Source organism: Symphalangus syndactylus, chromosome 7, assembly GCF_028878055.3.
Source record: "Symphalangus syndactylus isolate Jambi chromosome 7, NHGRI_mSymSyn1-v2.1_pri, whole genome shotgun sequence".
NCBI classification, from domain to species: Eukaryota; Metazoa; Chordata; class Mammalia; order Primates; family Hylobatidae; genus Symphalangus; species Symphalangus syndactylus.
In genome coordinates, this window is record NC_072429.2 from 97686801 (window position 1) to 97713320 (window position 26520).

A 26520-nucleotide genomic window follows, 5' to 3' on the forward strand; every position below is an offset into this window, starting at 1 on the left:
CCTCCCTACTCTTTAAAGTACCTGACTGGCAGAATTTTTATGGCATCCATTTACAGAAAACAAAACAAAACAAGCCTTCCAATTGAGGTTTGAATACCACAGCGTTTGGAGACAGAGATCTAGGGCTTAATTTTGAGTTAGCTTACATTTTAATCCACCTGATTGCTGACTTCTTAAAATTGTGTTAATTTTTCATCTGTTTCTCTATTTCCTTCAGTATAATTACATCGTCTTCTTAACCAAGAGAATGTCTGTCTTCTCCTCAGCACTATATCATTAATGAAGATCTTTAACTGTGTTTCCAAACTTGCTACAGGTTAGTACTTGACTTTTGGTTTGCACAGATTCATAATCAGGATTTTGCTGACTATATTATCAGTCCTTTATTTACTTTTTGTGTCATAAGTTCTTTCCTAAAATTACTGTATTTTGTTTTCCTAATTCTGTTCTCTACTTACTTTATCTTTCATACAGGTTCTAATACAAATCAACCAATGAACCATAGCAAACCCCAAAAACCCTTCCTGCCTTCCCGAAAATCTTGACTCTTCATATTTAGTTACCTTTTTATTTTATTTCTTGATTATTACCTTCAAAAATTACTTGGAGTCTGGTAGTTTCTGCCTCTAGAAATTTTGCTTATCAGTTCTTGTTTTCAAAAAACCTTTGTTATGGAGGTGGTAAATATCCAAAATGAGATGAAGACTTGAAATTATCCAATAAATCAGAACTGCCTTGGCATCCAAACCAGGTAATACAGATAAAAATAAAATTCACTTTGGGACAACAGCTACTTGGTTGGTATTATCTTAGATTGTCTTCCAAGATAGTCCTCTTTTAGATTTTTGGTATGTGTATGAACAATTGATTCCAGTTTTCCCTTCCCTGTAGAAGCTTTGCAGCATAAATTAATGTTGGCCTCCTTGATGTTGGAGAAAGGAATTCCAAACCCTTTGTTGAAGAGGCTGTGGGCATTCTGAACTAGGCATCCCAGGAACAGTGTCTGACAAAGGGTTAAGTGGAGAAGGATGGTTTATAGTTTTGTTGTTACATTTCTTTGATCTTTGAATTCCTTCAGTGATTTTGTTTTCCTAAAGACAGAACATAGCAACAGACTTTCTTCCATGTTATTGTGGATCTCCTTAGACCACTGTTATTTCTTCATAGTCTTTCGCTGTGAAGTACTTCACTGTACTTCACAGTACATCACTGTAATTTTCCCTAAAGGTTGGAATTCCCAGGCTCCTGTCCTTTATTCTCTTTTTCATCCTGTGTGCTGTCAGTCTTCTCACCCTCATTTCCATTCTTGCCATATAGATATCTTCTATTTTTAAATCCTTAGGCATCACCTTTAGGTATCTCTGCTCCCAACATTCCCTGTAAGTCAAGACATACATTTAATTGCCTGATGGACATATCTGCGTAGATGGCACAAAACACCTCATTTTTAGCAAAACCAAAACTAAACTAATTTTCTCCCATACCTACTCTTTCTCCTGTATTTTCCATTTCAGTTATGTGGCACCTAGCCAAGAGGCCAAAAATGTTGAAATCGCCTTAACTCTTCTCTTTAAGTCCTATGAGTTTGTGCTGTCTTTATTCCTAACACTTGTCAAAACTGCCTCTTCCATATCAGTATGATTTCCAGAGTCTAACAAAGTGATCAGTCTAAAACACAAACATGAACAGATCACTCCTCGTTAAAAAAAAACCACATAATAACTCCCCATCATCTATAGAAAAAAATAAATCAATGATCTAGTTCCTGCCAACCTCCTAACAATTATTTTTGGCAATATGGGACTATATGTAATTTCCAGAACTCATTATGCTATCTTCACACCTCTGTGCTTTGGCTTATGTTCTTTCTTGCCTAAAATTTTATCCCTTTCTCACTCCTTCCTTACCTGGCTAACTACTGTTCATCAAGATTCTAGTTGGATATCATTACTTTTAAGAACTCTTACTGGTTGGTCATGTGACCCTGTTTCTTTTGATTTTCCATTGTAGGCTTTGTTTAACTCTATCATGGCACTTAACTGTTTATGGCTAGCATTCACTAAAGAATGAGCTTTTTGAGGGCAAGGGCCAAATTATAGTTGGCTTTTTGACAGAAAGTATTGTAAAAAATACTTGTTGAGGCCAGGTGTGGTGGTTCATGCCTGTAATCCCAGCACTTTGAGAGGCCAAAGTGGGAGGATCTCTTGAGCCCAGGAGTTCAAAGTGAGCCTGGGAAACATAATGAGACCCTGTCTCTACAGGTGGGTGTGATGGTGAGCGCATCTGGTCCCAGCTACTCAGGAGGCTGCAGTGAGCCTTGATCACACCACTGCACTCTAGCCTAGGCGACAGAGCAAGACCTTGTCTCAGAAAAAAAAAAAAATCCCTGTTGAACTAAACTTCTGTTAGGTCTACATAAAAACAGTTGTATGTGCTGTGAAGGATGCTAATAAAAGGGAAAACCAAACAGAAAAGCACATTATAGGTTTCTCATAGTTTTATTGATAGAAGGCAACTGATCCAGTAACTTAAACTTTTAACATTTTCCTATTCTGAATCCATTCATGATGAGGGAGTGAGCCATAGCATTACAACCTGAAAATTCTGGGTCAAGGGAATTTTTTCTTTTCTTTTTTGAGACGGAGTTTCGCTCTTTCACCCAGGCTGGAGTGAAGTGGCACAATCTCAGCTCACTGCAACCTCTGCCTCTGGGGTTCAAGCGATTCTCCTGCCTCACCCTCCCAAGTAGCTGGGATTACAGGTGCCTGCCACCACGTCTAGCTAGTTTTTTTGTATTTTCAGTAGAGATGGGGTTTTGCCATGTTGGCCAGGCTGGTCTCAAACTCCAGACCTCAGGTGATCCACCCAACTCGGCCTCCCAAAGTGCTAGGATTACAGGTGTGAGCCACTGTGCCTGGCCAGGAATTTTCTATTTTCTTTGTGGAACTGTCTGACTTGGACAGTTTTTGGCATGACTAATAAACTCTCAGATCATTTTAGAAATGATAAACTCTTTGTAGCAGGTGTGTTTCCCAGTGTATGCTGACAACAGAAAGAAATATATAGCTAACTGATTCCAGCTCCAGAACAACCTCAGTCTATAGCCATTCTCCAAAAGCCTTTGGCAGGAGATATATTGGAATGATCTCACTGTCCGCATTCTTGGATGGATGACAACAGAACAAGTTACTTTTCACCCAGCCAGTTTTCTACAGTTCATGAAGCTTAATCTCTCAAAACACTTTTAAAAGACAACAGAATTTTAAACACACTTAATAAAGCATATTTTGTTATTTGTATATATTCATGGAGTACAAGTGAAATTTTGCTGCATTGGTATATTGCGTTGTGGGAAATCAGGGCCTTCAGTGCATGCACCATTGGAGCAATGCACAGTGTACCCACCAAGCAATAAGGACACATATTAATGTTAATCTCTACTTCTACCCATTCCCATAGAACCTGGACTCAGTCCCCATATATTTCTGGGAGAACTTCCCTAGAATTCATGGGAAGTTAGCATTTTAAAACAGTGATGAGAGGCCTGGCGTGATGGTTCACACCCACAATCCCAGCACTTCGGGAGGCAGAGGTGGGAAGATAGCTTGAGCCCAGGAGTTTGAGACAAGCTTGGACAAGGTAGTGTGACCCAGTCTCAATTTTTTTTTTTTTTTTTGTAGAGAGAGTGTCTCATTTTATCGCCCAGGCTGGAGTACAGTGGCATGATCTTGGCTCACGGTGGCCTTGCCTTCCCAGGCTTAAGCCTCCGAGGCTTATTAAGCCATCCTCCCAACTCAGTCTCCTGAGTAGCTGTGACTACAGGTGCCCACCACCACATGCAGCTAATTTTAGTATTTTTGTAGAGACGGGGTTTTGCCACATTGTCCAGGCTAGTCTCAAATTCCCTAGCTCAAGCAATATGGCCGACTTGGCCTCCCAAAGTGCTGGGATTACAGACATTAGCCACTGTGCCTGGCTCTCAAAAATTTATTTATTTATGTATATTTTTTGAAACAGAGTCTTGCTTTGTCACCCAGGCTGTGCCTGGCCCTCGAAAAAAAATTTTTTTTTTCTAGACGGAGTCTCACTCTGTCACCCAGGCTGGAGTGCAGTGGAAAGATCTTGGCTCACTGTAGCCTCAACTTCCCATGTTCAAGTGATTCTTGTGCCACAGTCTCCCCAGCAGCTGGGACTAAAGGCATGTGCCACCATGCCTGGCTTAAGTTTTGTATTTTTTAGTAGAGACAGGGTTTCACTACGTTGGCCAGGGTGGTCTCGAACTCCTAACTTCAAGTGATCTGCCCACCTCGGCCTCCCAAAGTGCTGGGATTACAGGTGTGAGCCACCGTGTCTGGCCAAAAATATTTAAAAAGTTAACCAGGTGTGGTGGTACACGCCTGTAGTCCCAGTTTTTTGGAGGCTGAGGTGGCTTGGGATGGGTGGCTTGGGATGGGTGGCTTTGGAGGCTGGGATGGCTTGATCCCATGAGGTCAAGCCTGCAGTAAGCCATGATCCTGCCACTGCTGTCCAGCCTCGGTGACAAAGGGAGACCCTTCTTCAAATGAATAAAACAGTGGTAAGATTCATACACAGTTTGAAGGGTACATATGCACTTACAATTTATTTATAAGAAGGGTGCAAGAAATGTTATGCATATAGTTTATGTGAGTTGCATTTTTGCTAAATTGTCCAATTAACACTATGTTTTTCAGCTGCTTCATTAGGAACATATTAAAACCACCTTGTCACTTTATTATAAAAGATATAAATGATTAGTTTTTTAGATATAGTTAAAATTTATTTATGACTGGCAGATAATTATATTGATTATTATCAGATACTATATTTAATTCATTTAGACTAGTGCTGCCCAATAAAACTTTCTATGCTGATAGGGTAGCTAATAGCTATATATGGCTATTGAGCATTTGAATGTGTCTGTGACTGAGGAACCAAATTTATAATTTTATTCCATTTTAATTAATTACAATTTAAATATAAATAGCCACATGTGGCAAGTGACTGCCATGTTGGACAGTGCAGATCAAGGCTATAAAATATTATCAATAAAGTTTTTTAAAAACTGTTAAATAAGGCACGTGGCATAAGAAAAGTACTATCTATAATCAGCTTATCCATAATCCATAACACTGATTATAAGTTTTCCTATTAGGGAGATGCAAATTTTTTTTTTTTTTTTTTTTGAGACGGAGTCTTGCTCTATCACCCAGGCTGGAGTGCAGTGGCATGATCTCGGCTCACTGCAACCTCCACCTCCTGGGTTCAACCAATTCTCCTGCTCCAGCCTCCCGAGTAGCTGGGATTACAGGCGCGCGCCACCCCACCCAGCTAATTTTTGTATTTTTAGTAAAGACGGGGTTTCACCACGTCGGTCAGGCTGGTCTCAAACTCTTGACCTCGTGAACCGCCCACCTCGGCCTCCCAAAGTGCTGGGATTACAGGCATGAGCAAGCCACCGCGCCCGGCCTTTAAAATTGTACTTTTTTTTTTTTTTTTTTTTCCAGGCTGAGTTTCGCTTTTGTAGCCCAGGCTGGAGTACAATGGCGCGATCTTGGCTCACTGCAAACTGTGCCTCCCAGGTTAGAGTGATTCTCCTGCCTCAGCCTCCCGAGTAGCTGGGATTACAGGCATGCGCCATCACGCCCAGCTAATTTTGTATTTTTAGTAGAGACGGGGTTTCTCCATGTTGGTCAGGCTGGTCTCAAACTCCCGACCTCAGGTGATCCGCATGCCTTGGCCTCCCAAAGTGCTGGGATTACAGGCGTGAGCCACCGTGCCCGGCCGGGAGATGCAAATTTTTCTATGAAAAATATCTTCATGGCCTGAAAAACTCAATGTAGTTGATATTTTAAAAATAACTGAATATCTTAAAAGGATACTATCATTGTTCTCAAGGGATCTATAATGTCGGTACAGAAAAGATAATAAATGATGCTAGCTGTATATTAAGAATTTTAATGTAAACCAACTGACACCTTTTGTAAGAGCCTTTCATTATTTTTGCTGAGAATCTCTAAGACCTCACTAACATTTTTGGAAACTGAGAGCCAGAAATTGTACATATTATATAATCAACAGCTAAGAATTTCACCAGTATAAGGATGTAATCAAACAATTTTGTTCAATTAAAGTCTGTGCATTGGGGTTAAGGGTGGAGGGAATTACCAAAGAAAGGAAGTTAAAGGGTAAGGATAAAGGAATAAGTGAGGTAAATATAGCTAAGTTGATTTAGGAAAGCTGAAATTAACTAGAATATGTGCAGAGATTTTTAACTAGACTGTTGTGAGCCACAATTACTTCAGAGCTTTGGGAATATGGATATTAAAAAAGTGAAGAAGGGCTGGGTGCGGTGGCTCACGCCTTTAATCCCTGCACTTTTGGAGGCCGAGGCGGTCGTATCACTTGAGGCCAGGAGTTCGAGACCAGCCTGGCCAAAATAGTGAAAGCCTGTCTCTACTAAAAATACAAAAATTAGCCAGGCATGGTGGCCGGTGCCTGTAATCTCATCTATTCTATAGGCTGAGGCACAAGAATCGCTTGAACCCAGAAAGTGGAGGTTACAGTGAGTTGAGATTGCACCACTGCACTCCAGCCTGGGAGACAGAGACTCTGTCTCAAAATAAAATAAAATAGAATAGAATAAAATAAAATAAAATAAATAAAAATTAAAAAGTGAGGAGAAGACAAAGAAAAACTGCCTGGAAGTTATTGTTGCTGAGTGGGAGATAAGATTAATGGATAGCCTGAACAGCCCGGAATAAGTCAGAAATTTGGTCTGGTCTAATCCCACTTAGTGCTTCTGTTAGATTGGAATGAAAATCACCTTTGTCACCCATTCTTTATTTCAAATGGTCCTTTATTTCCCCAGTTTGTAGATGACTGATCTCAACTAAAGTATGTGAAATATTTGCTATGTGACACTTTAATGTTTCTTGCTGGGTGCCTAAAATACTTTTGCTATGTGAAAAGCCACTATCAACCCTATCTGTAACACCCTCCAAACAGAAAAAGAGGAGTCGAATAAGGAAACTACAGTGAATTTTCCAACATTCACAGAGGTGATAGTTCTACCAACCTGAAACTAATTAAGCAGTTAAAAGCAGTAGAAATGCATGATTTCAGAGTAAAAAAAACTAATGCAAGTCTTTACCATTAATTTATATACAACCCATTTGACTTTCTGTTTCAGTCATATTAAATTTTTGGTGATGGGCTTGTACCTTTGTGCAGGCAGGTTCTATTTAGATTTTCAAGTAGAAAAGCCAAATAAAATGTCTCAAGACATTCCTTGGCACAGTTAGAAGCATGAAGGGCCAAAAAGTTTCATGAGAAGAAGACAACCTGTTTTCTCAAGGTTTCTAGTCCGACTAGGCTCCTAATTCCTAATATTATTCTCATTTTGTGGAAGAGAAACCAAAGACTAGAGATGAAGTAACAGAAAGCAGAGTGGCAAAAGGGTGTTGCTAACTGCTTCTTTGCTTGATAGAAGAGAAAGATAAGTGAGTGCATGCACTAGCACAGGTATAAAGCATAAGTTTCAGGGTTCAAGGTCAGTCCAAATAATGAGTACTGAAGCTGATTTGCTCTGTTTCCAATTTTAGAAAACAGTTTAATGAAGAAAAAAGTTCTGTAACTTGGTTAAGGTCACATAATTAGTAGATGCCTTGTCTTTTAAATCCACATCTGCCTGACTCTAAAACCTCTGTTCAGTTTGCCTTGTTTTATCCCTTTCTATGTATTCTTCAATTCTATTTATGCTTCCGGCTTTTCTTCTCCTCTCTTTTTTGGCACCAATTTTTCTGTGAGTATTCCTTCTTCCATATGCTTTCCCAGCTTTTCCTCACTACCTCTCGAACTTCTTTCCTTTTCTCTTAAATAACAATTTTGTTTTTACTCTATTGAAAAAGATGAAGTGGCATCAAAAGATGATTGCATGTTTAGATTAAATGTCTTAAAATTGTTTATATATCCTGACCTCATAATTCCCTTTTTAAGAATTTTTTCTAAATAATCAGAGATATAGGCAAAATGTGTATACACGGAAGAAAATCCAAGTATCATTTATAGTATTAAAAATTAGAATAATCTTAATGTCTAATGGTAGAGTTAAATAAATCCTTGTGTGTGTGTGCATACACACATATATAAAATATAATGAACAAATTATAGTTACTTGAGATAATGAATACTTAATGACAGAAAAAAAGTTCATTATATATTTAAAAATTCATCATGAGCTCATTTATTATAGTTAGAACATTACCTGTTTCTTTAAATACCATGTAACACCCACCTGACAGTAAGTAAAAAACAAAAAAGTGTCTTAAAAATAGGTATGAAAAAAGACAATAGTATGTTCCATATAACGTAAATATAGTGGAAAAATACCTGTATAGAAGAGGACTGGATATGTATGCACTAAAATGTTAGCAGTTGTTACCTCAGGATGATGGCATTGTGGTTAAATTTAATTTTTGAATTTCTAGTTTTTTTCTTTTTCAATGAACATTTATCAGGTTTAAAATAAAGATGACCATAACAAATATTTTACGTATATCATTATTAAACTTTATTATTATTTTCCTTAGGAGAAAGGGTAGGTTGAAAAGTCAAGAATTTTTTTTTTTCCTTTAGGCTGGGAAGACTAATCAGAGAGACTGCGAAGTAAGAGGGTTGTTTATGATTCACCATCAAACACGTAAGTCTTCAATTATCATTCTGAATCTACATAACAATATTCCTTTTTGGCACAAGGTCTGTACTAGATGAATGATAAAAAGCCATAAGTGTGTAAGTGCCGTAGTATTCAGAGACAGACAAGATCCTCTCTAGCTGCAGTGGTCAAAAAGGCTTATCGAGTAGGAAGATTTCGATATGAACCTTTTTTTTTCTAAGTTTAAAACTATTTTATTTATTTTTTCAGAGACAGGGTCTTGCTTTGTCACCCAGGCTGGAGTGCAGTGGCGGGATCATAGCAGCCTCAAGCTCCTAGGCTCAAGCGATCTTCCTGCCTCAGCCTCCGAAGTAGTTAGGACTACAGACATGTGCCACCATGACCGACTACGTTTTAAATTTATTTTTGTAGAAACAGGGTCTCCGTATGTTGCCCTGTCTGGTCTCAAACTCCTGGCCTCAAGTAATCCTCCTACGTCAGCCTCCCAAAGCACTGGGGTTACAGGCATTAGCTACTGTTCCCAACTTTCATTTGGACTTTAATGGATAAGGAAGACTTAGATCAGCATTTTCAAATTCTTTGGCCTTAGGACCCCTGTATAACACTCTTCAATATTATTGAGGACCCCAAACAGGTTTTGTTTATATGGGTTATATCTATCTGTATTTACCATATTAGAAATTAAAACTGAGACAATTTACAAATATTTATTAATTTATTTTAACCTAAATTACATGTTAATGTAAATATTTTTATGAACTATATTTCCACAAACAAAAACAGTTAGGAAAGTGGTACTGTTTTACATTTTGCATTTTAATAGGAGACAGGTGGATTCTTATATTTGCTTCCGTTGTGATACTGCATGTCATGTAGCCTCTGGAAAACTCTACTGTACATCTGTAACAGAATGAGAGTAAAAAGACAAATAGCATCTTAGTATTATTATGAGCATAGCATTGACATTGTGGGCCCCCGAGAAGCACTCTGAGAACCACTGATTAAAAGAGACTAAGGGCAAAATAGAGGGATGGCATAATTTTAGAGGTGGGAGGGTATAAGGCATGTTACAGAGAGAGCAAACAGACCAATCTGGTAGTTGTGAAAGATTCATATGGGGGAGGTGGAGGAGATATGGCTAGAAATGTATATTGGGGGATCGTGTTATATCAATTAAAAAATACTAGCTTCCTTAATTATGACCATCTTCACTGACCTCTAATTTTGGCATCAGTAAGCATCAGGGTAGGAATGATACAAGAGAAATTCATACTTGGTTTCAGGCAACTCTAAAGTTATGTGGCTGACAGTATTCTAATTGATTTGTTGATTGCTTTGTTTATTTAATGTATTTAGTGTTTACTACCTTCAAAGAAGCAATGTAAGAACTAGTGATACAAGGATGATAAAGACAGTCTCTACTTTATAGGAGCTCCCAATTGAGTGGAAGATTCAGATATTAAAATAAGCAATACACTCATTAATCTGGAGGAAGACAGAGGAGAGGGCTGCTAACTGTAACTGGGTGGTGTCATAGACAGCATTGTACAGGAAACCTTTAAGTCCCAAATACTAATAACCACTGAGATATGACCATGGTGAGAAATACTTGATGTATAAGGATGACAGATTCAGTGCTAGAGTTAATACAGTAGTTCTGGTGAGATAGTCAGATAGTCTATAGAAAAATTTCCTGAATATATGTTCTCTTTTGAAAGTAAGAGTGTACAAATTCTCTTTCTCCTAAAGCCCTGCAGCATCTTTCTACTGCTAGGCCTGGGAGACACCATCAGTTATCTTAATGTCTCTGTTGTCTTCAGTTTGATCACCTTTTTTAGTCTTTTTGTTCTCTGTGACTCAGTAACAAGAGTGAAGGGGAGGAAGAAATTTAGGTAATTACAACATCTTTAAACTAAGAACTGAGAACACCTTTACTAACCCAACTAATTATGATTAAATAAGTAAATAGAGAACCTATCTCCCAGCACCACCTGCAGGGGATGAGGAAGTCTGCAACAGGATTCAACACTTCCTTTTCTGCCAACATATCTTTAGCCCAACATTCCATTATTGAGAATCTACCAAGTTAAGAGCCTGATTTTAGTGGCTGAGGAGAATACAAAGACCAATAAGGATAATCTACCCATACTCTGAGGAACATTATTAAAACTGGGGGATGTTTGTGATAATTAAAATAGCTTGGAAAGAACTGATTAAATCGAAGAGAATCAGACTTCTTTTGTGAAGATTGAATAGTAAAGCAACTACTGCATTGCCATTTTACATCCCCCACTGATAGAAACTAATAACAAAGGTGATTCCACAGTTTTAAAAGTAAAATAATAATGATTAGTTTTGGATCTTCAAGTCTGTTAAGTTTGCAATATGATGAGAAAAGCCTGTGTTGCACGCTCTTATATGGACCTGTTAAGCATGCTCTTTTCCTAATTTAAGGCTGGCCCCAGACAGCTATCTTAGGGCTCTCTGCTAGTCAAAGAGGAATCAGATGGAAAAAGATACATGGATTAGTATAAATCCATATGCACCTATTCAGTAAGTTATAAGAACTTTTTGCAGTAAGAGCTTTTTCTTTATTTATCAAATCATGTCCTAGAATCTAAAGAGAATGAGGTTTTCAAAAGTTCCTAGTCTTTTGAAATCTCACAAACAAGTACAAAATATTTGTTTTTTGATTTCAGAATTTAACAAAGAAGCAGAATATACCAGATACACAAGAAGCAAAAGAAATGAAATGAGCATTCATAACAACATCCTTAGAGCACAGAAAGCCTTATCCTGGGTGAGTGATCAGGAATATGAATAAATTTGATCTGTAGGATGCCTTTCAATGTTTTTCTTTGTTTAGATGTAGAGTCTTACTATATATACAGCCAAGATTTCTAGAGGAAACAGTCAGTCAGCTATCACCCATCCTACAACCCAAGAAAATGCTCACAGGCACCTGGGTAGTCATATTCAGGTGTTCTCAGTCTTTTTTCACTAGAGTTTTGAACTGCCTATTGTATATTAAGTCTTGAGTTACCACTCCCAATTATACCACTTTCCAAAATCACACCACACATTATAAAAACAATGATATGGATTGGTAATTACAATAATACACCATCAGAGGTAAAGGGATACAATATGTCATGTATTCCAGTTATTTCTCAGCGTATGGGTTCTATATCTGCAAAATAATTTATTGCTTATTACAAATTCAGACTACTAGGCTCCATGTCAAAATGAATCAATTTCAAGCCAAGGGTGGAATCCAAGAATCTGCATTTTTAACAAGCTCCTTAAGATGATATGTGCATTAAGGTTTGGGAACCATTCATATAGTCAAACTCCTTCATATGACAGATAAGGACATAATATGAGAGAAGTTAAGTGATTTGGCCAAAGTGGACAGCCAGTCAGAGGCAGAAACCAGACTCACACTTAAATCTTGACTCCTAAGCTACAATTCTTTCAGTTATAAGTAGTTTGTATTTATTTGTAAATTCCCAGTACACCTAAATGAAAAGGGAATTTGAGGTCTTTGTTCCTCGACATTCCCCAAAGGTTTAATACCAATAATTTACCATTAATGGGCTGCCAGCACTTCATAAGTAAGCTGTTGTCTTCAGATTTAGGGAATATCAACTATAGAAGCTTGTGGACAAAGGTGTTCTGTTAACTTGTTACCATCCCATTCCCCTTCACAATAAGACATGCAAGTTCATTTATCAACAAGAACATATACTCATTTTTCTCAAATCACAAGAGACAATAAAAAGTAAGTGGGAAACCCTGCTACTAGTGTTAAACAAGAATATCCCACCCTCTATAACAACATACCATATGGTATTTCCCTACCTTGTTCAGTATTTAACCTAACAATTTATTGCTAGGCTTCTTGGCAGCAAGCTGTGCAAGTTGAAGTGGAATCTGATTGAGGTGAGTTAATTAATGTGGTGGCAGCTCGGAATGTTGTCCAGCTGCCAGTGAGAATTATGTTTGTTTGCCTTTGGCCCAAGTGTGAAATGGCTGGCTGTTGATTTCAGAAGTGTGAGTGTACATTTTTATATCTCACATGAATGAATACATTTTTTGTATCCTACACATTTGGGGAAATGCTAAAATTTATTGGGTCATGTTATTTACCACTTGTGTGGCAGAAAGAGAAAGGTGAAATTTTGCCCCAGAGGTTGACTTTGCATCTGTAGAAAAAGCAAAAGCAGGTGGCATATAAATCCATGAGCAGGTAAATAAGCCGTCTGAAATTAGCTCATCTGGCCTAATGTTTTAAAGAATAACTTTTAAAAGGAGGTAGGCAAGATTTTTGAACTAGAAAATAACTCTTGTAATGATGAAAGGATTTTGAAAGTAGGAAACATAGTTTTCAGATTTCCCTTGAAAGACATGGCTTTTGGATTTACTGTTGACTTACATTTACAATTCTTATTTTTACTACACACAACCTTCTATTGAATACATCATCTCACTGTGCAATCTTCCTTTCTATCAATAACTGATGACAGTGATTTCTGTGATGTGTTCTTAATGTTCTTGATAATTTTGACTAGCTGTTACTGATATGAGCAGGGGGTTCTCCAATTCAAGCAGTCAATAACTGACACTAAACTAACAAAGTTCAAAGAACGTTTGAAGTGTGTCAGATAATAGTTATTCCCCTATTTTTTTTCTATGTAATATCCTGTTAAGTTAAAATGCCTGAGAAAAGTTTACCTTAGATTAAGGAAATAGATACTTAAAAATATAATGTATAAACATTTTTTTATTTTACCATTTTGAAAAAAATTAATACACTAAAAGCAAAGGAAATAGCATGGAAGTGATGTAAGAGCAAATAATATGAAAAGTTTGCAAATCTAACAAAACGTTACCAAAACCCTTTTTGATGACAAACAGATTTCCTTAAATTTTGATGTTACCATGAGGATATTAAGAAAACTTTAAAATAAAAGTGTTCATACTTTGGAAGACATTCAATGAAATTAGTCTGGTAAAAAATCTAGTAAAAATAGTATTTTAGATGCAGAAGTATATAGAAAAAACACAAGTGAATTAGTGCAGAAATAGGACCATGGATTCATAGAACTTTAGAGATTAAAGAGAAAGGAAAGTAAGGAAATTTGAATAAAGTATGAAATTCAGTTAGTAATAATGGATTGATATTTGTTCATTGATCATTACAAATGTACCACACTCATGTATGATGTTAATAATAGGGGAACTAGACAGATTCCTAGGCTAAGTTTCTGTGTTGGTAAAATTCATATACATATGAAGTACTGAATGAATGGTATCATTCTTAAGGTATTATAACTTGTGATGATGTCAGTAATCATCTACTACATGACAACTTCTAGAGATTCATAGGATTGTGATATTTGTTATGCTAAGGCCTCCTGAACAAAAATGGCACTTTATTTAGAAGGTGCATCAGTGTATTAGTTGTGTTAAGAATTACCTCAAGGACAGGCGCGGTGGCTCATGCCTGTAATCCCAGCACTTTGGGAGGCCAAGGCAGATGGATTACCTGAGCTCAGGAGTTCGAGACCAGCCTGGCCAACATGATGAAACCCTGTCTCTACTAAAAATACAAAAATTAGCTGAGCATGGTGGTGGGGACCTGTAATCCTAGCTACTCAGGAGGCTGAGGCAGGAGAATTGCTTGAACCCGGGAGGCAGAGGTTGCAGTGAGCCGAGATCACGCCATTGCATTACAACCTGGGTGAGAAGAGCAAAACTCCATCTCAAAAAAAAAAAAAAAAAAAAAAAAGAGAGAGAGAGAGAGAGAATTACCTCAAAATCTGGTAGATTAAAGCACTAAATATTATCTCATAATTTCTGCTGTGGTTCAGGAATTTAGGAGCAGCTTACCTAGGTGGTTTTGGCTCAGGGTCTTTCATGAGGTTGCAGTCAAGATGTCATCCTGAACTAGAGTTATTTTATTTTTTTCACAATGAATTACTTTTATTTCGGTGTGCACCCACATTTCAGCATTTAGTGGTCCTGAACAGGAAGTGGAAAGATGCACCAATTTCCCAGGAGGTCAAGCCCACCAATTTCAGGGATCTGCTATGCACACCGGGTTTTTTCTTAATCCCTGCTGAGGATCTTGAGAAGCAGCAGCAGCACCAAAACCAAGGCATGCACTGGATTCAAGGTTCTTTTTGTTCCAGTTGTCAGATTCTAAACTAGACCTCAGTGGATTGCAAGGATGACCAAATGAAAGCCCTGTTTAAAACTTCTTCAGTTTTTAAAAGCAAAAGCAATTACAGGAAAGTAAAACAATTCAGAGGGATCATGTGTGCTTACAAGCGTCTTCTTGTGGTCTTTCTCCAATTTCAACCACCAAGGACTCCGAGAGCTGGCAGGTCTGAGTAAGCCTGGTGACTTTCCTTTTCACCTTATCAAAACCTGAGCTAAAAACAACGCATCAGCTGATGACAGCAGAGGGTGGCAGGGCTGAAAACCCAATATTCATTTCCCAGGCTGATGGAGAGTGAATAAGTACGGTTCCAAAACTAAACAAGGGAGGTTAGAGACTTTCTAACCTTACCTGATGGCTTCTGGCCAAAGCAAGGAAGTGTCATGGAAGGTATTGAGTGGTGATGGTGCAGAAAGCAACTTGAGGAGGAGGGAAGAAAAAGCAGCAACCCTCGATAGAGGTGGGGGAGAGAAGATACGGGGAAAGCCCTGAATTCCTTACCAAAGGCCAATCTCAGAGGGGTGCGGAGGGGTTACAATCTATGCTTCTGCCAAAGGCAGGAGTGGAGGAGTGTGGGGACAGGATGATGGATTGGAAGGGGCATCATTTAAGACTTAAAGAAACCAGGGGTGCAGGCGAAGCACCCCACACACGCAGCAGTAGTCCCACAGGCTGCAACCTAAAACCTTCACATCCACTCTAACAAGCCAAGCTAGAGGGCTGTTGCAGGGAGGGTGGGAGGCAGGAGGGTAAGCGGAGAAGGCAGAGACCCCCAGGCCATGTAATCAGCAAGGTGATTGTGTGATGTTTCTTTTTCACAGTTGAGTTAGATGTGCCCCACTAGTTATGATGGGAATCAATTTAATTAGAATTTCTCGATTCCAGAAGTTCAACTACATGGACAGTGGTTACACCTGATAGGATGATTTGTTATAGCAAAACTTATATATTTCAAATGGACAAACAATTAGTATCATTTATAGTATCTTAAGATAAATTTCCTTTGAATTGGAGCTTCCTTTCCAGTACTTTGAGGTCTACACGATGTATCTAGAAAATTTACTACTGTGGAAAATGAAGACTGCTTAAATTGAATCGGGAGGGGGGGAAGTGAAGGTTCTGTGGTTTTTCTTTTTGATTAATTGCTGTAACACTGTCCTTCCAGCGGCTGAGGGAGTTTCATACTTTCTTTAATCAATAGGCGCTGAAGCTCTTGCAGGACAACTTTGATGCTATATGAATTCTGCCATTTTGCTAGCACTGATATGGCTCTTGGGTCCACCACTCCATTAGAACTATTAACTCCATTTATATTAATTTTTGTTACAAATCTTACAAAGGGGGGGTGCTAATGGGTATTTAGGTCCACATTCTATTTTAAGGCTGTATATTTGATTTTCATAAATTGTTCTTGGAGGCACAATTATCATCCCTGTCCATCTTGTGTCATGTCTTCATCATCTTCTAGATCTCAGCTAACTGTGCCATCTCCTACTCCTTTCTGGCCTTCTTTGAGTTCTTCCAACAGTCAGAAATTGCGAGGGACTTTTACTCCTGAGCCCATGGTGGCTGCCATCTTGGGTTGCTGACGCTTGAAGGCTGGCCCCGAACTACAGTCATCTTAAGGCTGACTGTGCTCAGATAGCCCAAGTTCTTGGGCTTCCTTTTGGCAGGAGGACTGAGTTTTTGCCATGTGGACATTGCATAGTGCAGCTTGAGTATCCTTATGACACGACAGCTGGCTTCTCCCAGAGCGAATAATCTAAGTCAAAGAACAAGGAGAAAGCCACAAAGCCTTTTACGTCCTCATTTCAGAAGTCACACGCGGTCACTTCTGCCACATTGTATTTGTTAGAAGTAAGCCAATAAATATAATCCATACTCAAAGGGAGGAGAATTAGGCTCCACCTTTTGGAGGGGGTATAATTAAATAATTTGTGGACATATTTTAAAATCACTGCAACCAATAAGGAAATTCATGTAGAAAAAGACTTTAAAGATGTTTCTGATGTTGCTAACTTAGGAAAGAAAAGTATTCACCCTTTGTCACCATAACCAGGCAGGTGGACCTAGATTTCCTATAACATTTCCTTACCCCAAATTTATTCCCCCAATTTTCTTCTTAAAATATGACTGCTATAACAAATTACTGTAAACTGGGTGGCTTAAACAACAGAAGTTTATTCTTTCACAGTGCTGGAGGTCAGAAGAAAATCAAGGTGTCAGCAGGACTGTACTCTCTCTAGAGGCTCTAGAGGAGAATCTGTTTTTGCCTCTTTCAGTTTCTGGTGGTTCTTGGCGTCCTTGACTTTTAATGGTGTCATTCCAGTCTGTGTCATCATGGTGGCATTGCTTCCTTCTATCTGTGTTATCTTTCTTTGCCTCATTCTTGTAAACACACTTGTCACTGGATTTAGAGCTCACCTGGAAAATCTAGGATAACACTCCTCTAAATTTTTTTTTTTTTTTTTTGAGATGGAGTCTCGTTCCGTTGCCCAGGCTGGAGTGCAGTGGCACAATTTTGGCTCACTGCAAACTCCGCCTCCTGGGTTCAAGCTACCTCAGCCTCCCGAGTAGCTGGGATTACAGGTGCAGGCCACCACGCCTGGCTAATTTTTGTATGTTTAGTAGAGATGGGGTTTCGCCATGTTGGCCAGGCTGGGCTTGAACTCCTGACCTCAGGTGATTCACCCACCTCTACCTCCCAAAATGCTGGGATTACAGGCATGAGCCACCGTGCTGGCCCTTAAAATTCTTAACTACATATTTTGCCTTATAAGGTAATATTCGGTCTGTTACTATATATGGCAATAGTAATGGGTTCTGGGGATTAGGCCATGTCTTTTTGGTCACCATTTAGTCCACCATACCTAGTATCTATTAATTTGCATGGCAAAATTGGAGAACAAAAAGATCTCTATTGGCCAGTTGTGGTGGCTCATGCCTCCTAGTACCTTAGGAGGCCAAGGCTGGAGAATCACTTGAGGCCAGGAGTTCAAGGCCAGCCTGGGCAATATAGTGAGACCTCATTTCATATACATACATATATATATACACACACACACATACATATATATATATACATACACACACACATTTAAAATTAGCCAGGTGTGGTGACGCACACCTGTAGTCCTAATTACTCAGGAGGCTGAGGCAGGAGGATCACTTGAGCCTAGGAATTTGAGTTTACAGTTAGCTATATGATTGTACCACCATACCCTAGTCTGGGTGGCAGAGTCAGACCCTGTCTTGAAAAAAAAAAAAAAAAGATACTTAAGATAACCCTAAAGATTGACCACAACTTTTTAAAACATTTTTATTTATTTTTTTATATGGAGTCTTGCTATGTTGCCCAAGCTGGAATGCAGTGGCATGATCTTGGCTCACTGCAACCTCCACCTCCTGGGTTGAAGTGATTCTCCTGCCTCAGCCTCCCGAGTAGCTGGGACTACAGGCATGTGCCACCATGCCCGGCTAATTTTTTTGTATTTTCAGTAGAGATGGGGTTTCACCATGTTGGTCTGGCTGGTCTTGAACTCCTGGCCTCAAATGATCTGCCTGCCTCGGTCTCCCAAAGTGCTGGAATTACAGACATGAGCCACTATGCCTGGCTGTATTTATTTTGAGAGAGGGTCTCACTGTGTTACCCAGGCTGGAGTGCAGTGGTGCGATCTCGGCTCACTACAGCCATGACCTTCCAGGCTCAAGCAATCCTCCCACCTCAGCCTCCCAAGCAGCTGGAACTACAAGCATGCACCACCATGCCCGGCTAATTTTTTGTTTATTTTTTGTAGAGATGGTCTTACTGTCTTGCCCAGGCCAGTCTTGAACTCCTCAGCTCAAGTGATCCTCCTGCTTGGCCTCCTGAAGTGTTGGGAATGATTATTGGCATAAGCCACTGCGCTGGGCCTCTTATTTTTATTTTACCTTATTTATTTTTTTAGAGTCAGAGTCTTGCTCTGTCACCCTGTCTAGAAAGCAGTGGAACAATCATAGCTCACTGCAGCCTTGACCTTCTGGCCTTAAGTGATCCTCTCACCTCAGTCTCCCAAGTAGCTAGGACTACAGGTGTATACCATCATACCTGGCCAATTAAAAAAATAAAATACACACACACACACACACACACACACACACATACATATATTGTTTAAAGAGATGGGGGTCTCACTATGTTGCCCAGGCTGGTCTCCAACTCCTGGCCTCAAGTGATCCTCCTGCCTTGGCCTCCCAAAGTGCTGAGATTACAGGTGTGAGCCACTGCACCCAGCAACGTTCCTTTAAAATTTGCTACAAATAATTAAGATAACAAAATATCTGTAAATTCCTTTTTGGAAAAAGTGAGATGATTTTTTTCAAAGTGTGATGGAAAATTGAGAAATATTGTTCTAGTTAATTTTAATAATCAAGTATTTTGAAAAAATATATGAATAACACGCATGTACTCAACACCTATCAAATATTAACATTTTTCCTTTTCTAAAATAAGGAAAACATTACATATATAGTTGAAATACCCAGTATTCCCTTCCCGTTTTATTTTCCATGTCTTCCACTTCAGAGGTAATAATACTATCCTGAATTTGGTATTTACCTTTCTCATAAGTTTTAAAAATTATTCCTTTATATAAATATAGGTATCACAATATATAGCATTTCTTGAATACCATATACATGTATATGTATGTATGTGTATATATATATATATACACATACACTATATAATATGCTATACTTGTTATTTCTTCATATTTATTCATGTTAATATATAACTTTGTTTAGTGTTTTTTTTTCAAACTGTAGGTTTCAAATCATTAGTATCACAGAAAATCAATATAGCAGGTCATGAACTGCTTTAGAAAAAACAGAACAGTAAATAAAATGTATCATAAGTACTCAATTTAATGCCTATATACATATATGTTTGTGATTATATATAAGCATATATATATATATTGAGTCATGGTATGAAATATATTTCTCACTGTAGGTAAAATATTTGAAAGTCATAACATTCATTTTCACTGCTATATAATATTCTATTGTATGAATATGATAGTTAACTACTGTCCTACCGACATTTCAATTGTTTCCACTGTTTCACTAATACAGGTTGAACATCCTAATCCCCAAACCAAAAATGCTCTAAAATCTGAACATTTTTGAGTACATAATATGCATGACCCTCAAGGAAATGTTCTTTGGAGGATTTTAGATTTTTGGATTAGGGATGTTAAAGTGGTAAGTATAATGCAAATATTCCAAAATCTGAAAATATTTGAAATTTGAAACACTTCTGGTCCCAAGCATTTTGGATAAAGGATACTCAACTGGTACAAACAATGCTGCAAAATAGTGTTAAACATATCTCCTTGTGCATACACACAAGTTTCTTTCTTTCTTTCTTTCTTTCTTTCTTTCTTTCTTTCTTTCTTTCTTTCTTTTTGAGAGACAGAGTCTTGCTCTGTCACCCAGGCTGGAGTGTACTGGTGCCATCTCGGCTCACTGCAACTTCTGCCTCCTGGGTTCAAGCAATTCTCCTGCCTCAGCTTCCCAAGTAGCTAGACTGCAGGCATGCACCACCACACCTGGCTAATTTTTTCATTTTTATTTTTTTAGTAGACATGGGGTTTCACTACATGTTGGCCAGGCTGGTCTCGAACTTCTGACCTCAGGCGATCCGCCCACCTCGGCCTCCCAAAGTGCTGGGATTACAGGTGTGAGCCACTGCGCCTGGCCCGCAAGTTTCTGTAATACTTACAAATAGACTTGTTGGGTCATAGGGTATATGCATCTTCAACTCTGCTAGATATTGCTTAATTCCTCTCCACTGTGTTGTTCTCTCCCAAAGTGCTGGGATTACAGGTGTGAGCCACTGTGCCTGGCCCGCAAGTTTCTGTAATACTTACAAATAGACTTGTTGGGTCATAGGGTATATGCATCTTCAACTCTGCTAGATATTGCTTAATTCCTCTCCACTGTGTTGTTCTCAGTAACAGTGTACTAGGTTCCTATCATACCACTCATTAACATTATACATTAAAAATATTGTCAGTCTGATAGGTATGGAATAGGTTATTATTGTTTTAAATTGAATTCCCCTGAGTAGTGGAGCTGAACATGTTTTTTGTGATTATAACACATTTGAGTTTCCTCTTCTATGAATTGATCAGTTTTCTATTGGATTTGTTCATTAATTTGTGGTTTATTATAAAATGAGTTCTTTTTCTTTGTTGAGTAATGAACATTTTTCATCATCTTCATCCAGCTTGTGGCTTGTATTTTGACATGTGCTTGTATTTTGACATGTTCTTTGATGAACAAGCTTTTTTAATTTTAATGTATAAACTAAGCTTTTCGTTGAAAGTTTGTCCTTTTTATGTCTTTGTGCCTTACCTTATTTAAGAATTCCTTCCTCTCTGAGGCATAACATTTTTTGTCTTATAATTTCTCTAAAAATTAAAAAAAAATTGAATTTTTAATCCATTTTGAGTTTATTTTTGTGTTTGTTGTGAACAGAGGTAGATTTACTCTACCATCACTTGTGTAAGCTCTTTTCAAGGCTCTGGGAGAAGCCCAAGTAATGTTCACATGGGTTGTGTTTTTATGAAATTTTCAAAAGTTAATTTATTTTGGAATTTCCTTAGGAATCCCCAAATTATAAGTTTTTGGCCTCATAAAACTTGGACTTCTTTCCTACATCTGAGGTAGGAATCTAATTTTAATCTTTCTCCATATAGGTAGTAGTTGTTCTAGTATCAATTACTGAAATATGCACTCTTTGCCATTGTCTGTCATATATAAAGATGCCATGTTTGAAGGGGTTTCTTTCTGGGCTCTTTATTCAGTTATACTGGTATGTCTGCCTATCCCTCTGATTTGTTTTGATGTAGTAGAGATTTCTGGGACTCTTTCTGTCTTCCAAAAGGGTCTTAAACTAGGTCATTCCATTGATGATTTATTTTAGTGAAAATTACAGTTTTCTGATTTTGCTTGAAAGGCTTAGGTCAGTGGAAAAAAATACATTGTTATCTGTAACTGGTAACTCCTCTCTTAAGCCTTGACTGATTTTCTCACATAGTTCTAAATGATTTTTTTAGTGTCCCACAGCACTTTTTTACATAATCTACTTAATCATATAATATTTTAATAGGTCATTTATATCTGTGATTCCAATGAAACTGAGCTCCTTCAATGTGGGCAAGCCTAAGTGACTGGTATGGTGTAAAACACACAGTGGGCATTCAAAGAATGTCTCAGTTAATGAGTAAATTCAGAATATTAAACTAACATACATAAATAACTTGAGCCAATCATGATTATTAGTTTCTTGCCAACTGGACTTATGAACTATACTGTGCCCAATTTTCATAGTGAGATAATATCTACGTGACTTGGATATTTGTTTACACTTAACTCTGAGGGTATATTAAGAATCTTTACATGCTGTAACTCTTTAGAAAGCCAGTCAGAAGCACACTGTACAGAGTGCTTAATGTGTATGACTTTAAATGCAGAAAACTGTTGTTCTATTGATTGTAGTAATTAACGGTTTTTCTTTTTTCCTTCTCAAAAGGAAGAAATAAAATAGAAGACTTTGGTTGATTACAATTTTAACATTTCTGAAACAAAGTTGAATTAAGATCAGCTTATGTCTATTATATGAATTGGTTAAAATAATACTTCCTGCTGTGACAGATAACCCTCCAAATCTCAGTAAGTTTAACAGTAGTTTATTTCTCAATCATGGAAAATCCTAATGGATGTTACTTATCAGCAGTTGTTTCTCTAGGCAATGACTCATAAACTCAATCTCCTAGTTTTTGTCCTTAACATCTCCTTGGACCTTGGAGTCCTCTGCACATTTTTATCCTGCTTGGTGATGGAGAAAGACTAAGGCTGTCATGTGGGAGGCTTTTATGAGCCAGGCCTGTGCCTACATCACTTCTATCCACATTCAGGTGGTCAGAACTCAGTTACTTGACAACACCTGGCTGTTAGACAGCCTGAATAATAATCTAGCCCTGTGTACACAAGGAAAAGGTAAGCAGATTTCCTGAATAATTGTTAAAGTAAATCACTGTCATAACCTATTAGGCACCACATAATATGCAAGGCGTTAGGGATACAGGTCCCTGTAGTTGAAGATCCCATATATATATATATCACACATAATAGGAAACTAAACAAAAAAAAGAAGCCTTTCTCTACCTTTTTCAATCTTTTAATCTTGCAGCTAGAAAATGTAAGCAGGGAGATGGAAATAAATAAGAAAATAAAAAACAGAAATGAAGAAACAGAATGGTTAATAACCATCTAAAGTGGAAAACACTGTGCTTAGGTGGGTTCATTGATGAGTAATACCAAACATTTAAGGAAGAAATTATACCAATTCTCTATAATCTCTTCCAGAAGAGAGAAGCAAAGGAATACTTCCTAACTTATTCATGAGCCCAGCCTTACTATAATACCAAAATCAGATAAAGACATTATAAGAAAACCAAACCAATATTTCTCATGAACATAGATGCAAAAATCTTCAACAAAATACTAGCAGATTAAATCCAACAATGTATAAGAGGAAGTATAAGCCATGACCAAGTGGGACTTATCCCAAGTATGCAAGGCTGGTTAAATATTCAACACACAATTATTGTAATCAATCATATTAACAGGCTAAAGAAGAAAAATCACATGTTCATATCAATAGATGCAGAAAAAGCATTTGACAAAATCTAACACCTATGTTATGATAATAACTCTCATCGAGCTTTACCTTGCTAAAGAACATCTACAAAAACCCTACAGCTAACAACATACTTAATGGTGAGGAACTTGAAGGTTTTCTGTTAAGATCAAGAACCAGGCCTGCCTCTACAGAACCAACCTGCCTCAAAGTCTTGAGAACACTTAAACGATATTTGTGGGGGGAAGAAAAACCTTACAATACAAAGACATAATAGATTTGGAAAAGGCTTGCCATTTGACAATTTAAAAAATGAGCAATGAAACTATTAGTGAAAAGGAATTAAATTTATCTTCACTGCTTATGGTAAAGGGCACAGTGGAACACAGTTTGAAAACTACAAATTTTTTGATACTTAAACCAAAACACAGTGCCCAGATAATTTTCCCAAGCCAGGAATTTGTCCATTTTTTGTTGGTTCCAGGAGAAAAATGGCACACGAGAACAAAAAATGTTTAGCATTCCATATGTTATTTGTTCAAACATCTTAGTCACATTTCTACTCCTATATTTGGCCAATTTATCTTAATATCGTGTTTTTATTTAATAGATCACCATAGAAGAAAACCAGGCCCTTTTTCTCTAGAAAAACGGCAAGACCTGGAGCTACTGTTGTAGACTGCTGAGAGGTTCTATACAATTAGTGGAACCATTTTCTTTATGTTAAAACCTCTAAGTCATGGCTTTGACCTGTGTTTCAGATGAAGCAGATAACTGAAAAACAAATTAATTCATTTGTATAATTTGGCAAGTTTTGATAATACTCAAATATTTGAGTTATTACGGCATTTTTGTGAAGGAACAGCTGCTCTGAATTGGCAATTAGCTGCTGCCTCTTTTGGTGAAACTTATTTCCTTATTTTCAATCACAAAATAAATCTAAACACCTTGGCATCCTCAGGCCTCTTTTCTGTTGCAGTTACTGAAGCTCTTTCAAGAAATGGCAATTTTGAATTCCAGGAAAGAGCTTTAGGCATGGGTAGGTATTTAATAACCTTTTAAGAAATCTAGTTTCTGATTTTTTTTGTTTTTCGACAGTCTCACTCTGTCGCCCAGGCTGGAGTGCAGTGGTGTGATCACGGCTCACTGCAGCTTCCATCTCTGGAGCTCAAATGATCCTCCCAACTCAGCCTCCTGAGTAGCAGGGACTACAGGCAACATGCCCAGCTTATTTTTGTATTACTATTATCTTTGTAGAGACGGGTATTTTCCATGTTGGCCAGACTGGTCTCAAACTTCTGAGCTCAAGCAATTTGGAGGCCTTGGCCTCCCAAAGTTCTGGGATTACAGGCGTGCATCAGCGCGCCTGGCCAGGAGTCTAGTTTCAAAATGCAGTGGTAGGTGTTTTCTTCAGCGCTAACCAAAGATAAGACAATCTGGGCAAAACTTGGGGAGCATGTCCTATGCGATTCCTTGAAGCCCAGTGTATATTTTCCGAGTTAATGGGAGTTTCTTGACTTTGTTACCTTGTAAGCTATTATACGGAAAGGTAATATTTTATACACTCATTATAGCCTAATAAAACCAACACTGACCCTTACAACTCTGAATTCATTACTTATCAGTTATTTTCACTTTGTCTCTAGAACTCTCAATTCTGTCTTCATTTTGGTTATTCCCGCAGCTTCCCTAAATCCCACGTCAGACTGCAATCCTATGGTTCCCCGCAATATTCTCTTTGACCATCACTCCCCCGCCCCTCATCAGCAAACTAGGGAGTACTTTACCATTGCTTTGTGAAAGTAACAGAATGCGAGAACTTGTCTACACGTTTGGCCAAAACACATCCTCCAACGGTGTATGTCCTAATCCCTTCAATTCTCTTCCCACATCCACCCTCCTTCCAGCAAATAAACCTTGGAACTAAGTTGAAATCTGTCACTTATTTCGCTCCTCCTACCAGCGGCCTATTGCTTCTGCCCTCCCCAGTGAACCCAACCAAGTTCCTCTTCCCAGTCCTCCCATTTCTCAAGAAAAACAACCACCTCTATTTTGTCAGGGCTTTAAGTGCTAGGTGTGGTTTCTTCCTCCGCATCGAACCAGCGACCTTCCGTGCCTCCCCACCCAGGACGGACCTCCACTTGGGGAACCGCCGCCGGCACAGCGGCCCCAGCACCCGCAGCCGCTTTCTCCCCGTAGCGCCACTTCCGGATCTCGGGTGTTTCCCCTTTACGGTTCCCCCCCACCCCCTCAGACACCTCCTAGAGCTTTGTCCTAACTAGCAGGGTCGGAGCTGGGACCCTGGCTAGCAGAACGCAAGAGTTCTCCTTCACGAAGACGCGCAGAGTAGCTTCTCCAGCCTGAGAAATCTGGTCCGGCTGCGTAGAGTGGCGGCCGTGGAGGGACAGTTTGTTTTGAGCACCAAGTGGGGCACACCCGGAAGTGGCGCGGTACAGGAGCAGCGCTGCCGGCAGGGGCGGGTGCCAGGGACCTGGAGGTGGAGGGGACGCGGCGGTACTCTGGCGTGTGACCGGAGGGTGGAGTGCAGAGGGAGCGGGAGCGGGACGGCGGGCCTTCTAGCTTTGGTTTTATGGTGGCAGATCCGGCTGGGTTCCGGGAAGCGAGGGCCTCGCGGGGTGGCTGGGTAGGTGAAGGGCTACTGCGGCCGAAGGGGAGCTCGCCTCATTTCATTCTTCCACTCTGAGGGACCCGCTCTCATCTGGTCACTACGTCTTCCTCCCTCCCTTCGCTTGGCGAAGGGTGTTGTACTTGTGAGGAGGCCGCAGCTGGAGCTGGGAGTCCGCTTGAGTTTTCTCTGCCTATAAGAGGAGGCGAACGGCCGCTTTGGTGGGGACTTACTGCTTTCGGCCTGAGATAACTAAGGCTCTTTCCTTCACTCTACCGCCGACTTCT

At 38.9% G+C, this 26520-nt stretch overlaps 1 protein-coding gene, 2 long non-coding RNA genes and 1 pseudogene across 20 annotated transcripts in view; 2 read left to right on the plus strand and 2 right to left on the minus strand.

Moving 5' to 3' along the window:
* The first annotated feature begins 215 nt into the window (after positions 1-215).
* On the plus strand, positions 216-11549 carry LOC134737127 (uncharacterized). Its single transcript, XR_010121719.1, has 3 exons — positions 216-316; positions 8656-8719; positions 11395-11549. It is a non-coding gene; the product is annotated as an uncharacterized lncRNA (long non-coding RNA).
* Positions 9389-25791, minus strand: LOC129486662 (uncharacterized). Its single transcript, XR_008659043.2, has 2 exons — positions 25653-25791; positions 9389-9595 (listed from the first exon to the last, which is right to left on the minus strand). It is a non-coding gene; the product is annotated as an uncharacterized lncRNA (long non-coding RNA).
* LOC129486658 (ubiquitin-conjugating enzyme E2 variant 1-like) lies at positions 15141-18144 on the minus strand (annotated as a pseudogene).
* VPS13B (vacuolar protein sorting 13 homolog B) overlaps positions 25718-26520 on the plus strand; it is an 897698-nt gene continuing 896895 nt past the window's right edge. For 5 of the 18 annotated variants that reach the window (XM_063642859.1, XM_063642867.1, XM_063642853.1 and 2 more), the window contains exon 1: positions 26065-26251. The gene's annotated coding sequence lies outside the window, so the exon portion shown is untranslated. Of the gene's footprint in view, positions 26455-26520 lie in introns of all 18 variants that reach the window. The other 13 variants (XM_063642861.1, XM_063642855.1, XM_063642866.1 and 10 more) reach the window with 7 other exon arrangements.